Raw genomic sequence first — 17,238 nt, 5'->3', positions numbered from 1 at the left:
ACCACCTCCTCAGCATTAGTGTCTCAAAGAACACTCTCTGAGTAGGGTAATAGTCCCCCATGTGAAAATAGAGATCCATACACATGTAAGAGGACTTGCATAGTCCCCACTGCGAGACAGACATGCAAACACGTACATGGCTATACATTGTTGGCCATAAATTTGGATCCATGTGTTAAAACGCGTCAATTTATGTATAGCTGTGGAGGGATTACCCAAATATGAGAGAGAGAGAGAGAGAGAGAGAGAGAGAGAGAGAGAGAGAGAGAGAGAGAGAGAGTGAGTTATTGAGTGCTATTGGCCAAGCAACACACTCACACATGTGTTTTGGGGATCACCCAACACTACTTGAAATTGCTCAAATGGCACTTTACAGCAGATTTCTAGAAATTACTTTAAAAGCACTTCTCAAAGTGCTTTGTCAATGCTACTTCATACTACACATATGTAGGACTTTATTACAATTTTTAGAGTGCTTAAAACCTATTTTACGCAATTTTTGAAAGTACTTACAAGTATTTCAGAATCACTTTTTAGCAGTCCACCGAAGCACTTTCCAGTAGTCTATCGTTTCTAACTACTTCCAGGGACAAAAAGTGCTTTCCTACATACGCCTTGAGTTTCTCTTGTATCTTATGGTGGTATCACAATAATTTGTTGTCCTCACTCTCTTGTCATAGTGACTCACATTGATCCTAGAACTTTCCACTTCTTCCGTTGGCGAATTGCACACATGCTGCCATGAGGCAACATGCATACCTACTACATGTGATGCAAAATGGAGCAAGCTCACCATCCCGGGGTATTCACTAAGGGTTATCATATGCTATCACGTAAATGTGCAATTGGGGGGTTTTGTAAGGCCAAAAAAAATGTAGATTTTATAGAGGGAAGTCCTGTGCATAGGGGTAAATAAGGTAGTTTGAACACACACACAAGTGACATCTCCCTAGTACTACTAGTGAATCCCCTGGGCTCACCATTTGCAAGCGCCCACATATTTTGCATTGCAATTACTTGTTGCGATTGTATTGGGGCTGGAGGTCAACTACCATGACAAACTACTCCTGGTGGTCATGGATATGTGGGACTTTATGCTCTCGAGATTGCATAAAGAAATCTCAAGCATAGAGGTATACATGGTGCAATCTAAGCCTTGGTGCATTTTCATCTAGATCTTCCATGGCACATATGCTCTCTAGATTGGGACAGAAACAAACAAATAGAGATACATTTCTAAGTACAATCTTCAAGCATAGAGGTACATGTGGTGTGATCAAAAGCTTGGTGCATTGTCATGTGAATTTTCCTTGGTGTGTGCGCTCTGTCTAGACCACAATTAGCTTAAAACATAATTAAAATAAATTTATAGACGTAGTGCAATTGAAATGACCAAGGGAGTTGGAATTATAGTTGATTATGGAGTACAGTAGTGAGGGCTCTTCCCAATGAAAATTGAACCACAAAAACTTGCATTTCTGACATGTAACTAAATGAAGGGAGGAAATTGAGAATTGTTGACCCACATATCTAGGGACTTATTTTGACTATTTAAACAATTCAAAAAATTACCTGCTTGGGAGGTATCCCTAATGCTCCACTTTGTATGTATTAATGAGAATCTTATTTGAGATTCCATTTTTTTTTTCTCTTGCCATGTTTGTCGCGCCCACCATCGCCTCTACTGCTGTCACACAACAAGCTCTCTCGTGCACTCTGCGCTCTTCAGCATGGCCTGCTAAATTGACAAAGTGCAAGCATCTGTCTTGTGATGCCTACTTGGAAACCCCCGCCCCCCCACACCCACGATGTCTGTCAGTGCATTAGATAATGATTCTCTCGATGCTGATGTCATCATCAACCACACAACACATATCCTTCTTCTCTAGACTTGCTAGCGAATTTGTCAGGTATGACACACAAACCGTCTCTTTTTCCATCTGCAAGTCTGCACGTGAGAGAGAGAGAGAGAGAGAGAGAGAGAGAGAGAGAGAGAGAGAGAGAGAGAGAGAGATGCAGACCATGACCCAATATCTTCTCATAGGAGGATATCTTCTCATTCCTTTGAATTTCATCCTTGCGTCTGTGCCTTGAAATTCAGTTCTCTCACCCTCTAAAAGGGGATGGAAGGGTCGGACTCACACAGGCTAAATAACCTTTGCTCTGCAACGATTCCCATAGCCAACCCACCATCCACATCACCTTGCTGCAAAAGGCTACCCATACGATAACAAAAAGCTCCCACGGTTGGCAGCTCCATTGCATGCTTTCCTCTCATCCTTACTCTTGCCTGACCCCTCTCATAGCACCTACCTCCCTTGTGCACGTCCTTTACCCTCGCCCGACATGTCGCGCCCCTTCCCCGTTTGTCCCTCGCCTCGCATGACGCCGTACATCAACGGAGATTAATTTTATTTTTCAATTTTATTAGCTTCATTTGTCAAAAAATTCATTAATTAAGAAGGATCCCCCCCCCCCCCCCCCCCCCCCCCCCCCCCCCCCCCCGCTCTTGTTAACTTTGTGCACATGAAGGTTCCATTCGGTGCAAAGAGAAACTTCATCTGTGTAGCAAAACAGAGTGATAGCTTTGTAGCTCTCTCTCTCTCTCTCTCTCTCTCTCTCTCTCTCTCTCTCTCTCTCTCTCTCTCTCTCTCTCTCTCTCTCTCTCTCTCTCTCTCTCTCTCTCTCTCTCTCTCTCTCTCTCTCTCTCTCTCTCGTGCATACGCCTACTGTTGGGGTAAGCCCAACTTGTGGGAAAGATCTCTAGCCTAACCCTAATTTCCATTGCTCTAACCCTAACCCTCATCGTGTTGAGATTAAGGTTTCATCCACCATAGCCTAGCTCACTAATGACGCTTAGGGTAGAGCACCCCAATTCTAACAAGTAGTATCTAATCTTGCAATGCGATTAATATTTCCTAGTCATGCTAATCGATTCGCATCTACTAACCCCTTTCGTGCTAGATCTTGTGAGTCACCTCTTGCTCACAAGTTTGAATCAATTGCTTTGCATTTTTATTTAGATTAACATTGGTCTACTTTCTAATTACACTAGTTTTTGGGCACGTTCTTGGTGTTTTCCTCAAGCCACTACCCTTGCTAGATTGATTGTAATGGATTATATGCTTAATTAGCAAGCATCCCTAGTCTAATCCTCTCATAACAATTAGTATTATCAGCTTTTTGCATCAGTAAAATTAACTTGTGTCATTAATATGCATGCATAGCCACGGTCTCTAGCTTTCATTTGAGCCCATCCATATATATTTTGCATTGAGCATCACAATTTAATACCTGAATCAATCTCAAGCTTTTGAGCTTGGTCTTTTGGTCAGTCTGCATTAGCTGGGAGGATTTGTGTTTGCGAGCATCACATGCTCATAATTTTTTTTGGGTAAAAAGGAGCACCACTGTGTCCATTGGGTCTTCAAACTCCAGAGTCCACAAAGCTATATGGAGGAATCTCCATCTTTAAAGCAAAAAGGGACAAGGCCATAGACCTACCCACTCTGCTTGGCTTGGTTTTCTTGTATGCCCAAAAGGAGGGGGACCTACTTGTTGTAGTTTGTACCGTCATCACAAACCGGACTCTCTACTCGTACACTTGTCAACAATATGCAACTGGTGGTGGCACAAACCCCACACTAGTCACCCCATTTTTAGCATGCATATCCTCTTCCTGGTATTTATTGTGCCAATCTCAGCCGCTTGCCCTATCAGAGCGTCGCTACAACAACCCTAAAACTAAAAACTCGTTTGTGGCTTTGTGTTGCTCATCAACATACTAGAGTTGCATTGCAGGGCGTATTCACAGCAAATTGAAATATTTGTAACCATTAGCATCGCACTCATCATTGATTATCTATTGGCCCACGCTACATGCTTGTTCTACAAATAAAAAAACTCCAGGCATGAAATCATCACTCTTGGAAACAACCAATATAATCTTAAAACTCTTGTGTGTGTGATGATTTGGTGTAGCCTCGCTCCAAATTGCATAGATATGGTGCTCTTTCACCATGATAAAAACTCTAAATTCACGCTTCTATTCTATCATGACCATTTCATGGAAGCTTTAGAATTTCATTAGAGAAACCCACGTATTATATGAAGAGGGGAAACCCTAATTGGTTGCCTCACAGCCTCTAACATGTAGTGGAAACAACAAGGGACTACACTAGCACCTTGACTTGGAATTATAGTATTTCCTTTGTTAGATGTCCGAAAGAGCTCATTTTTTACTAATTTTTGGTTATTTTGAACCATTGTGTGGTAGTGATGCGGCAGTTTGAGCCATTGTTTGTGAGTTTTGGGCTATTTTGGACCTTTTTGTGTCCATTTTTAGGCCTTTTATCGAAAAATTCCTAAATTTATGGAAAAATCCTGTCAGGCTCAAATTTCATGTTGAACCTCAATTTCCCACTTGGCGATTACTTTGGATACATCTTTTACGTGCATGCATGAAACTTGCTATTTTTGGACGAGATCGTCCACATTGAACTTTCTAGGAAAAACAAGTATGCCACTTTAAAACACTTGACATTTGTACATTTCTAAGGCAAATGAGGCATGCTAATATGTGATAAAATATGCAACAGTGCCACATCGAGGGCCCCAGTTGGCCTCGAAAAGATCTATACAAGATTGCAACCGTGGCATCCGTTTTTGCATAAATCACGCTATGTACATTATAGCACTTGGTCCCACATAACAAAATCATTAAGAGCGATTTGGATACTTTAGTTTCACATTATGCATGTGTTAGGTTTAATGGCCATGTGGTCGACCGCCCATCACTAACTGCTACTAACCCTAAGTGTATAGCTATACACTTGTGTGAGCCACTAACACTAAGTACAATGTGTATTGTGCCTTAGTGCATAAGATAGAGAAGAAAGAAAGGGGTCACACAGTGTGTGACGACTCTCCCCCTCCAACCTGTGTGTGTGGCTATGGTGCTGTGTGTGTGTGCATATTCTTCTTCCGCTTCTACTATGCTCTCGACTCCTCTCCTTCATCTGGTATCATAGCGGCTTCATTCCCGAAATTGCTTCCGCGCGCGTACACTTTCAAGAGTGCAAACAGGGTTCCGACTTTGGCATCGGCAAATTTAGCATTCCGAGAGTGTTTCCCAAAGGTGTCCTCAGGTTTTATCCCCCTTTTTTGGAGCCATTCGTGGCATCAGAAACTTCATTTGAGCTACGGTTCATGAGCTGGATTTTTCAGCCCTCCTTTGGTGGTTTGTGCTGCAGAGCTTCCATAGCCAGTTATAAGTACCATTGTTGCAATCTCTTCCATCTATGAGATCCCACCGCTTATTCGGGAGTGTGTAGCCTCTTTCAGAGTGGCTTCATACACACACATAGAGGTACATGTATAGGTACATAGAGCTATGCTTCTCGGCCTCAATTTCGGCTTTGGTTACGACATCGGCATCGACTCACAGGCTACATGTTTTAGTGCTTGCAATATTCTAGTTCCAGTGGGAGCAATTTTTTATGCGTACATGCCACATGTTGGCACCTTTGACAGTGTTTGAGCTCTTTTGAGAGCAGTTTGACTCCCTGCAGGAATATTTTTTTGCATGCACATGCTTTTGGCGCCTATTTGAGCGTCGTGACAGACTTGTACCTCTTTGTGTATACTACCATTGTATGCTTTTGTGGAGCCATCTTTTGGCTAGTACGGCAGTCCCGGCCATTTCTGAGACTTGTCTATACGTTTTGGTGCATAACCTACGTTCTTGAGGGTCGATAGCATGAGGTTCTTGTTGAGCTAGGGTATTCTCAAATGTGGAGATACCTTCGGTGATACAGGTAGCTGGGACGAGGCCTCGCCATAGGACATGTATAGAGTAGTATAGGTACTTTTGACATCGAGTTGGCGGTCTATGGTCACTTTGACAGTTTATGCGCCTCAATTGATCTCTATACAGGGTGATTTTCAGAGAGGCATTGCCCTCTTTTATGCTTTGTGAGTGACATATTTGGTCATTTTGTCTCGTATTTTGGTTGACATAGTCCTAAATACAAAGGAGACTCTGCCAAAATTTTCCCAAAATCTTTTGGTAGTTTTGTCACCATGTCTACTAGCAAAGACCCTGACATTTATGACATAAAGAAGTTTGATGGCACTAATTTTCAGCTTTGGAAGAACCAAATGCATGATATGCCTATCCAAAAGAAACAAAAGTTGCATATTGCCTATGTGGCTAGAACTGAAGATATGTACATGACTGAGTTTTAGTGGGAGAAGCTTGATGAGTTATGTAGGTCTATGATTAGATTGCACCTTGGTGCGTTGGTGTACTTTCAGTGTTAGAATGCGAGATTGCTCATGCTTTATGGCCCATGGTTTCAAAGTTGGTTCACTTTATCCTCTTTATGTATTTGATAAAAACAATGTTCTTTCTCCTCTTTATGTATCTGATAAAAACAATGTTCTTTCTGTAACCGAACTGCCAACCGTTGTTGTGGCATAGCCGGTTAGGACATATGTCAAAGAAGGGCATGGAAACACTCTCTCGTTTGGGCTATTTACCCTCTTTGTCATTTTTTGATTTTTCCTTTTATGAGCATTGTCAATATGGAAAGCAAACATGGACACATCATACACATTATTTTGACAAAGAAAGAAAACCTTAGAGCTTGTGCATAATGATTTATGTGGGCCTATGCCTTCTAAATCCCATGGTGGTGCGTCCTATTATGTTACATTCATTAACGATGCAACACGGCATGTTTGGGTCTATGGCATGAAGTCTAAAGATGAGACCTTTTCTTGCTTCAAGAAGTTCTTGTCTAGTGTTGATACTCAGTCTGAACATAAGTTGAAAGCTTTGTGCTCAGAAAATAGTGGAAAATATGTCTCCAAAGATTTTACAGGCTTCTATTCAAGTAGGGGAATTAAGTATGAGTTTACAGCTCCTTATACCCCTGTCGAAAATGGTGTTGCGGAATGAATGAATAGGAACATCCAAGAGCGGATTATGTCTATGCTATCACAGGCTAATTTATCGCAAGCGTTTTGGGCTGAAGCATTATACAGACCTATGTACTTGATCAATAGATCATCACATGCTTCATTACAGTTTCATGTACCTTTGGAGTTATGGTCAGAACATAAATTGTCTTATGAAAAACTCCGCACGTTTGGCTGTGAAGCTTATGCACACATTCCCAAGGAGTTGCGTGCTAAGCTAGATTCTAAGTCCAAGAAATGCATCTTCATTGGCTATGGTGTAGATGGTAAATTTGGCTATCATTTATAAGATCTGAAATGTCGATCAGTGATCTGTAGCAGCGATGTTGTCTTTAATGAGACTAAGATACATAGACAGCCAGTGAAAGAGGTTGAATTCCGAAAAGTGATGTTTTTTGCTATGTCACCTCCTATCCAGATAGCTCTCAAGCCTCTTACTACACATGCTAGTACAAGTTCTGATCAGTCGTGGAGATATTAAAGAGTTTCACATCCACCAAAACGTTTTGTTCCAGGCGTGGATTTTGTTTTGTTGACAGATAGTATGGAGCCTGATTTACCCTTGTAATTTTCTGTGGTAAAAGCGCACATTTGTAAGGCCCCCATTATGAGGAGAAGCCATCGTGCGTGAAGGAAAATCACTCACCGGAAACCAAAATTTTCACGGACAAGAATCAGGGGCACAATTCTCCTCAGAGTCCAGAGGGACCCAACTACCTAGCTTGCTTCTCCATCTCTTGTAGTCATTGCCCAAAAATAATGACTGATGGCATAGCTTGTATGAGATAGACATAGAGCTTGGGCTTACTCTACAAGTGATATTATCGCCAATATGGAAAGTCTCCTTGGTACCCCATACTTCTCCTAGTACATCATTCTTGTCCTCTACAAATCCTCTTTGAAACATGCCATAACGACATGTATATGCAAGAACCATTGAATCTTCATCCTTCTTGAAATCATGCTCGAGACATAGCTTTGAGGATATCTTCTTTGATTTTGGATTTGAAGGTACTTGGATCAAGGGCTTCCCATTCTAATGATCATACGGTGGGAACATGAAACTCATGTAATTCTTCATGTGCACCTTCTCTTGATGAAACCCTATATTCTGCAAAATACACAAACATACCAACTGCTTTGTAAAGGGAGGATGGCTTGTCAGCATCCATAACATTTGCAATCCCTTTGTGAATAGCTTTGAATGCACCAGGCCGTAAGCTCTCAATAGGTTGCTATTCCATAGCTATTGATGGAAAGATAAGTGAAATTAAAGCAAAAAATTAAATAAAATGAGAGAACAATGAGATGAAGATTGGTTGTATCAAATATATAAACTTTGTGTTCCTTACAATAGTGAGAATGGAGAATGGAATGTTCATCCAAGTTTAGCATGATGTCTTTGGTCATAGCCATTGTCGATCACTTTGAAGGCAAGAACGCTACCTTTCTAATGGTTTCTCACTTCATTTTGCTTGGTTCTTTTCACTTTGTGGACACCTTGGCATGAAGGGAGCATTGTTACCCAATCATTCACAAAAAAGACATTGTTTCTCAAAGACTATTTCTTTGATGTTATGAAAATCACAACAAGTTATACTATGAGAAGGACAATGTGTAGTGGATGCCGTAGAATCTCAAAGATTAGAGAGGAAGAGTGTGTGACTTAAATGCAACAAAAATAGAAAAAACTCTCACAAAATGGAGGGAAGGTGAAAAAATTAGATGTTTGAAAAAATTGTGTGATTTATTATTAAAGGCATTGTTTTCAGAGCATGAAAAGGGACCTTTCATATCTTCTAGCTTGATTTTGTGAAATATAAAATGGAACAAAAGGCCAGTACTTTGGACTCAAACTTTAATGTTAGCCATCGAAAACACCTAGATATAGCGGTTTTATCCAAAGAAACGGGACATTTAGCCGTTCTCCACCAAAATAGGATCGTAAAGACTCAAGGTTGAGGAGACAAGAGTGCCATACTTTTGTATACGTGTCAATTGACTATTGAACTATTACTTAATCCTTAGATTCTTAAGCACCTCTTTTTTACCAATTTTTGGCCCTAATGCTTTGACCCGATTCTCAACTCGTTTGAGCATAGCTCAACCAATGGATTGTTGTATTGTGATGGCTCTATCCCACTCACCGTTTGATAGAGCCTTAATCAATGTTGTAGCCCCTCTTCCCTTGCATACAAGTGAGGCTACCTTGAGAAGGTTATTTTATGTGCTAAACCAGTGTTGTGCTCTATCCATACCGATTGCCCACCTAAGGGCATCCTTACGAGGCCTCACACATATCGTCTGCATCAGTTCATGAAATCCTTATATGGATAGTGGCAACACTATTTTGAATTCAAAAGCCAATCAAGAGAATTTGATTGCTTTGTCTGCACAAAAAGAAAAAATTTCAAGACAAGAATATCGGGAACATTGGTGCAAAAATCTTAGACCAAAGCAGCCATCTCCTCAACATCAGTTTTGAAAGTTTAACCACAATTCAAGCCCATTGAAGAAGTCGTCAAAACTCTTCAAGAAGCCTTTCGCAATTACGCCCAAAGTTTGGTGAATAGCGTACTTGAATTTTAAGGTTTTGGCTAAATCTTTTGTATAATGTGTATGCTATCACTTCGATGATTATTATTTTGTTGTAAAGAGCTAGAAATTGGCATTAGGAGAGTCTCCTAAAGCTAGGACCCCTCTACTTACACAATGGGTGAGAAAGGAGACGATAAATTTGACGGTGAAGGCTTTCATACATGGCAGACAAAATTGAGAGGGTATTTGATGAAAAAGAACTTATTGGTGTTAAGTATGGAGCCTGATTTACCCTTGTAATTTTCTGTGGTAAAAGCGCACATTTGTAAGGCCCCCATTATGAGGAGAAGCCATCGTGCGTGAAGGAAAATCACTCACCGGAAACCAAAATTTTCACGGACAAGAATCAGGGGCAACTTTAAAGGCCTCGGGGGCGGAGGCCCCCGAGACTTTTTTTCGCCGGAATATTCTTTTTCGCCGGAATATTATGGCCGGACGGCGGCCAGAAAGTGGTCGGAAAACAACCGGTCGGTTGGCCGGTGGCCGGTAGTCAATGGCCGGTGGCCGGTGGTCGGAAGTCAATGGCCGGTGGCCGGTGGCCGAATTCAATAGCCGGTGGCCGAATTCAAAAGCGGACTTGTCTTCTCAAGGGCGGCCACACATGGGCGGATTGGAGGGTCCGATTTGGACTTATTCGCACAAGGGCGGCTACACATGGCTGTCTCTCATAAGAGAGGGCAGCCCTTTTGGCCTATAAAAGGAGGCCATTTCTACACACATTTCATAGTGTGAAGTTGATGCAACAAGGTGAGTGTGAGGTGGTGAGAGTGAAGCAAGGCGGGAGCTCCATTAAGGGTATAATCCCTTTGTAAACTACTTCTTGTTTTGAAGTACTAAAGCCATTGAGTGGCTGCTTTCCCGTGGACGTAGCCCACATTGGGTGAACCACGTATATCGTGTGTACTCTCTCTCTCTCTCTCTCTCTCTACTCTATAATCTCGTGTATATAAATCTGTCTCTCTCCATTAAGTAATCTACTCAATTATCTATTTAGCTACGTCTTATTTCCTCACAATTGGTATCAGAGCAAGGTTTGCTCGTAGCTAAATTATCTAAAGGAAAGGATTCCTTGAATTGAGTGGGAGTTATGGAGGAGGAAGGGAAGCTCAAGATTGATAAGTTCAACAGTAAAAACTACCAACATTGGAAGATGCAGATTGAAGACTATCTCTACCAGAAGGACCTCTATTTGCCACTAGGCGGTCTTGCGAAGAAGCCCGCAACAATGGCAGATGAAGCATGGATTGTCCTTGATCGAAAGGCACTGGGAACAATCCGGTTAAGCTTGGCGTCAACGGTGGCCTTCAATGTTTCGGAGATGAAGACCACGGAGGACTTGATGAAGTCACTTGACGAATTCTATGAGAAACCATCGGCATCCAATAAGGTATTTCTTATGAAGCGCTTGTTCAATCTAAAGATGGCAGAGAATGGTTTAGTTGCAGAACACCTAAATGACTTTAACACAAACATAAGTCAACTTCGATCAGTGAAAATCAATTTCGATGACGAAGTGCGAGCTCTCCTTATACTATCATCTCTACCGGATAGTTGGGACAGCCTTGTGATGGCCGTAAGTAATTCTATCTCTGGCACAAATACTCTTAAGTTTGATGATGTTGTGGGTGTTCTCCTAAGCGAGGAAATGAGAAGGAGAAGCACAGGAGAATCATCAAGTGCTGCACTATCATTGGAAACAAGAGGAAGGCCTAAGGAGAGGTTCAAAAACCAAAAGGGTCGTGATCGCTCAAGGCGGAGCAAGTCACGCACAAAGTCAGTTCTTGAATGTTGGAACTACGGCAAGAAGGGCCACGTCAAGAAGGATTGTTGTTCCAAGAAGAAGAAGGAGACAGAGTCTCAAGACAACAAGCCAACATCGAAGGCCAATGTGGCAGGTAAAGTAGAGCAAGATGCTCTAATTCTCTCATTAGACAATGTGTCTAATTCCTGGATAGTAGATTCCGGGGCTTCATTCCATGCGACACCACACAAGCAACATTTCCAAGACTACACCAAAGGTAATTTTGGGTATGTATACTTGGGAGATGATGAAGCTTGTGAGATTGTCGGCAAAGGTACAGTTTCTGTCAAAACTGCTAACGGAAATGAATGGAAGCTTAAAGATGTTAGGCATGTTCCTTCTCTTCGCAAAAATTTGATCTCTACGGGACAATTGGACGATGAAGGTCACAACATTGCATTCGGAAACAAACGATGGAAGATCTCAAAGGGATCTTTGGTGGTTGCCAAGGGAGAAAAAGTCGGTACACTTTACTTGTGTACTGTTAGCACGCAACCTTCAGCTTGTGCAACAACTACAGAAGTTGACAGTGCGGTGTGGCACTACCGACTTGGGCATATGAGTGCCAAAGGAATGCAAATCCTTCAAACAAAGAAGCTTCTACCAGGTTTGAAAGAAGTGGACTTAGAGTTCTGTGAAGATTGTGTTTATCGTAAACAAAAGAGGGTAAAATTTCAAAAATCAGGAAATGAAAGAAAAAATAAAAAACTTGAGTTGGTTCATTCTGATGTTTGGGGTCCTGCAAGTACACCATCACTTGGTGGCTCATTGTACTATGTAACATTCATAGACGATGCGACTAGAAAAACATGGGTTTATGTCATGAAGAATAAATCCGATGTATTTTCCATATTTCAAAGGTGGAAAGCCTTTGTGGAGAATGAAACAGGTACCAAGGTTAAATGCCTCAGATCCGACAATGGAGGCGAATATTGCAGCCAAGCTTTTGAAAGCTTTTGTGCTAGCAATGGCATTCGGAGGCAAAGGACAACCCCAAGGACACCTCAACAAAATGGGATTTCGGAAAGGATGAACAGGACAATCATGGAACGAGCACGAAGCATGTGGCTACATGCAGGCCTACCGCTTGAGCTTTGGGCGGAAGCTGTAAGTACGTCTGTGTACTTAATCAATCGGTCACCCTCAACGGCATTGGATGGGGGAGTTCCAGAAGAGGCATGGACAGGTAAACCGGTGAATTATGCATTTCTCAAAGTGTTTGGGTGTGAGGCTTTCATGCACATAGATAGAAGCCTAAGATCAAAGTTAGATGCAAAGTCCAAAAAGTGTTTCTTCATTGGCTATGGAGAAGGAGACTTTGGGTATCGCCTATGGAATCCTGAAGATGGTAAAATCTTAAGGAGTAGGGATGTAATTTTTAACGAACAAAATATGTACAAAGATTACTTGGAAAGAAAACAAACAAAAGAAACAGGTGATGAGTACATGGAGCTTGAGGACGGTGAAGACTCAAGGACTGCAAATGGTGACAATGTGCAACAACGTCAACCAAATGAGGAGCCTCAACCTATTCCCCGAAGATCTACAAGAGCAAGTAGACCTCCAGAAAGGTTTGTTCCTTCCTTCAACCATCTCTTGATCTCAGATTCTGGAGAGCCGGAATCATATGAAGAAGCTATGCAACATGAATCCAAAGAAGAATGGACGAAGAGCATGCAAGTGGAGATGGACTCACTACATCGCAACCAAACATGGGAGTTGGTTGAGTTGCCTAAAGGTAAGCGGGCACTTCAAAACAAATGGGTGTACAAGCTAAAGGAAGAAGAAGGTGGGAAGAAAAGGTACAGTCTAGGCTTGTGGTAAAAGGTTTTTCTCAAAAGAAAGGTATTGACTTCAATGAAATATTTTCTCTTGTTGTAAAAATGAACTCAATTAGGCTTGTCTTAAGCCTTGTGGCTTCTCATGATCTAAATCTCGAGCAAATGGATGTAAATACGGCATTCCCTCACGGTGACTTAGAGGAGGAAATCTACATGCTTCAACCAAAGGGGTATGAAGTAAAAGGTAAGGAGAAAATGGTTTGCAGATTAAAGAAGAGCTTGTATGGTTTAAAGCAAGCATCAAGACAATGGTACTTCAAGTTTGATCGATGGATGTTGGATCATGGATTCACAAGATGCAACTCGGATCACTGCGTCTACACGGAGAATTAGGGAGATGGGAAATTCATCATCCTAATGTTGTATGTTGATGACATGTTGATTGCAAGTGCTAACATGCAGGACATCAAAGAACTAAAAGAGGAGCTGTCCAAATCTTTTTCAATGAAAGATTTAGGTGTTGCAAAGAGGATACTTGGCATGAAAATATCAAGGGACAGGACGAAGAAGACAATAAAGCTATCTCAAGAAGATTACACCAAGAAGGTACTAGAAAGGTTTGCAATGCAAAATGCAAAACCAGTTTCTACACCTTTGGCTGGTCATTTTAAACTAACGAAGGATATGTGTCCAAAGACACAAGAGGAGATAGCCTATATGTCTAAAGTTCCATATGCTGCAGCGGTAGGTTCTCTAATGTATGCTATGGTATGGACAAGGCCAGACATTGCACATGCAGTGGGAGTTGTGAGTATGTTCATGGACAACCCAGGTAAAGAGCATTGGCAAGCTATGAAGTGGATACTTAGGTATCTAAAAGGGACAACAACAAATGCTTTGTATTTTGGAGGAACTAATATTTTTCTAGAAGGGTATGCTGATGCAGATATGGCAGGTGACAAAGATACTCGAAGGAGCACTACTGGCTATGTGTTCACGGTTGGAGGCACAGCAGTAAGCTGGGCTTCAAAGCTGCAGAAAGTGGTTTCACTTTCTACCACGGAAGCAGAGTATGTAGCAATGACGGAGGCAAGCAAAGAAATTCTGTGGCTTCACAGATTCTTAGAAGAGCTTGGATTCAAACAAGACAATTGTGTCTTGTACAGTGATAGACAAAGCGCTATCCATCTTGCAAAGAACTCAGCCTTTCATTCAAGGACAAAGCACATTGAGGTGAGATATCACTTCATACGCACTCTTTTGGAAGAGGGACAACTAAAGCTAGGAAAGGTGCATACAAGTGAAAATCCTACAGACATGTTTACAAAGGTGGTCAACAAGGAGAAGTTGAGCTTTTGCTCATCTTCAATCGGCATTCAAGGATAAGAAGCCAGAATGGAAAGCAGTCACAGGTTTGGTTTGGAGATCAGTCTCCAAGTGGGAGATTGTTAAGTATGGAGCCTGATTTACCCTTGTAATTTTCTGTGGTAAAAGCGCACATTTGTAAGGCCCCCATTATGAGGAGAAGCCATCGTGCGTGAAGGAAAATCACTCACCGGAAACCAAAATTTTCACGGACAAGAATCAGGGGCAAGAATATTCTTTTTCGCCAAAATATTATGGCCGGACGGCGGCCGGAAAGTGGTTGGAAAACAACCGGTCGGTTGGCCGGTGGCCGGTAGTCAATGGCCGGTGGCCGGTGGTCGGAAGTCAATGGCCGGTGGCCGGTGGCCGAATTCAAAAGCGGACTTGTCTTCTCAAGGATGGCCACACATGGGCGGATTGGAGGGTCCGATTTGGACTTATTCGCACAAGGGCGGCTACACATGGCTGTCTCTCATAAGAGGGGGCAGCCCTTTTGGCCTATAAAAGGAGGCCATTTCTACACACATTTCATAGTGTGAAGTTGATGCAACAAGGTGAGTGTGAGGTGGTGAGAGTGAAGCAAGGCGGGAGCTCCATTAAGGGTATAATCCCTTTGTAAACTATTTTTTGTTTTGAAGTACCAAAGCCATTGAGTGGCTGCTTTCCTGTGGACGTAGCCCACATTGGGTGAACCACGTATATCGTGTGTACTCTCTCTCTCTCTCTCTCTACTTTATAATCTCGTGTATATAAATCTGTCTCTCTCCATTAAGTAATCTACTCAATTATCTATTTAGCTACGTCTTATTTCCTAACACATGGAATTCCCAATATTACGTCTTCATTCATATGTTAATCCTCTATGCATATGAAATTATATGGGCAAGAGAATCCATGAGCAATGAGATATTCATGTTGATTTTCCCTAAAGTTGGAGTTACTTTTTTGTTGCATCCCTTGACAGTAGCTCAACGATACTCAAGTGGTTGAGTAGCTGCCCTTAGAAGAACTTTGGACTCACTTTTGGGTCTTTTAGTTATAGAGGGAGAGATGCGCTTGGCCAATGGGCAAGAGGCTAACCTCACATTGAAAACTGGCGTTTTAGAATAAACTCGTTGAGAAAATAAGAAAAAAAAATGACTATTCAAATTTTACAATGTCACATTTTCAAAGCGTAAATGCCGTAAACCGTACTAACTTTGTATCGAAGAATTTCAGAACTTGCCATTGAAGGCTCCATCCAGTATCTATGTTCGTGCCTGAGTGTAACTTTTGAGTAACTCTACTTCCCTCTCAGAATTGTCTTTCCTTTTTCATATTTTTGTTAACTCTACTGTCTGTTCTAGTACACACCATGACTACCTCTCGAAGGCCTAGCACTACAATTCACTTTGTTACCAGTTGTAATAGTTATATTACAGATGATTAGTGATAAATATCATCTAGAATAACTATCGGGAGTTGGGTACTATTGCAAACAAGGAGGAGGAAGAGGAGACAACAAAATGATTTTGTGGAGGCTTTCAAGGGTCAAGTTAAAGAGTTTAAAGTGTGTGCATAAAGCAAGTGGGTGAAAGAGGTCCTCATACAACATGCTTTCCAACACGCAGACTTAAGGTTGCAAACATCTCCTCCTAGTTTTCCACGACATCCACCCAACTGTATGGTATTTTGAGTATATATCTCATTCAGTGCATGTTTATTTTTGAAGGCTTGTGGTCATTAGGCAAAATTTGGACTCACAAAGGGGCCCTTTAAGGAGTTTGACTTCACCTCTCTCTACCAAAATGGGCGCATGGATAAATTTTTGCAAACAAACTCCAAAGTTGGCGGAGGTTTGACAATTAGAATTTCATCTTCAAACTCTATCTAACTACCGATATATAGCACACCATGAGATTTCTCATATTTTAGAAGATTCTTTTTTTGATTCACTTAGATTCCGACAGAGTTGTCACATCATAGGTGAATCAAAAAAAGAATCTTCTAAAATATGAGGAATCTCATGGTGTGCTATATATCAGTAGATAGAGCTTGAAGAGCACATTCTAACTGTCAAACCTCCGCCAACTTTGGAGTTTGTTTGCAAAAATTTATCCATGTGCCCGTTTTGATAGAGAGAGGTAAAGTCAAACTCCTTAAAGGGCCCCTTTGTGAGTCCAAATTTTGCCTAATGTTATATCTTGTTTGATATGGTGCATATATTTATCCATCGAATAGGACGGACTGGAAACTAGTTGAAAGCAAAGTTGGGATTTTTTATTCTTTCCATGCATTTAATGGTGAGCAAATGTACCGTGCAAGATTGCACAAGGAGCTTGCAGATAATGAAATATTATATTAAGATATGTCATATTTGGAACCCCAAATATCATATGCCTGGGGTCATGTGGCTCATTTTCCACTTTCATTGTTTGACAGTAAGGATTAGTCTTTGCCAATGTCCCAAACTAGCGAAAGCTTCAGGAATATACACAAGTCCCTCAAGTATTTGATTGCTACAAAGATTGTTAGGCTCACTCTATTTATGCCTATTGAAGTGTTTGTAGATTTCTTCTTTGTTCAGAAAATACGAACTACCACAACAATGTTCATTTGCAAGTCTGAGAGCTGTTTGGACTTTTAGATGATAATTGGGATAGGAAACAGTCGAAGGGAATAATATGTAGAAGTCCATAACTTGAAAGTATATTAAAAACTCTCAAAATTTCA

Source organism: Adiantum capillus-veneris, chromosome 3 (assembly GCF_014529385.1).
Source record: "Adiantum capillus-veneris isolate H3 chromosome 3, ASM1452938v2, whole genome shotgun sequence".
In the NCBI taxonomy this organism is placed as follows: Eukaryota; Viridiplantae; Streptophyta; class Polypodiopsida; order Polypodiales; family Pteridaceae; genus Adiantum; species Adiantum capillus-veneris.
Note: the sequence above shows the minus strand (reverse complement) of the source record.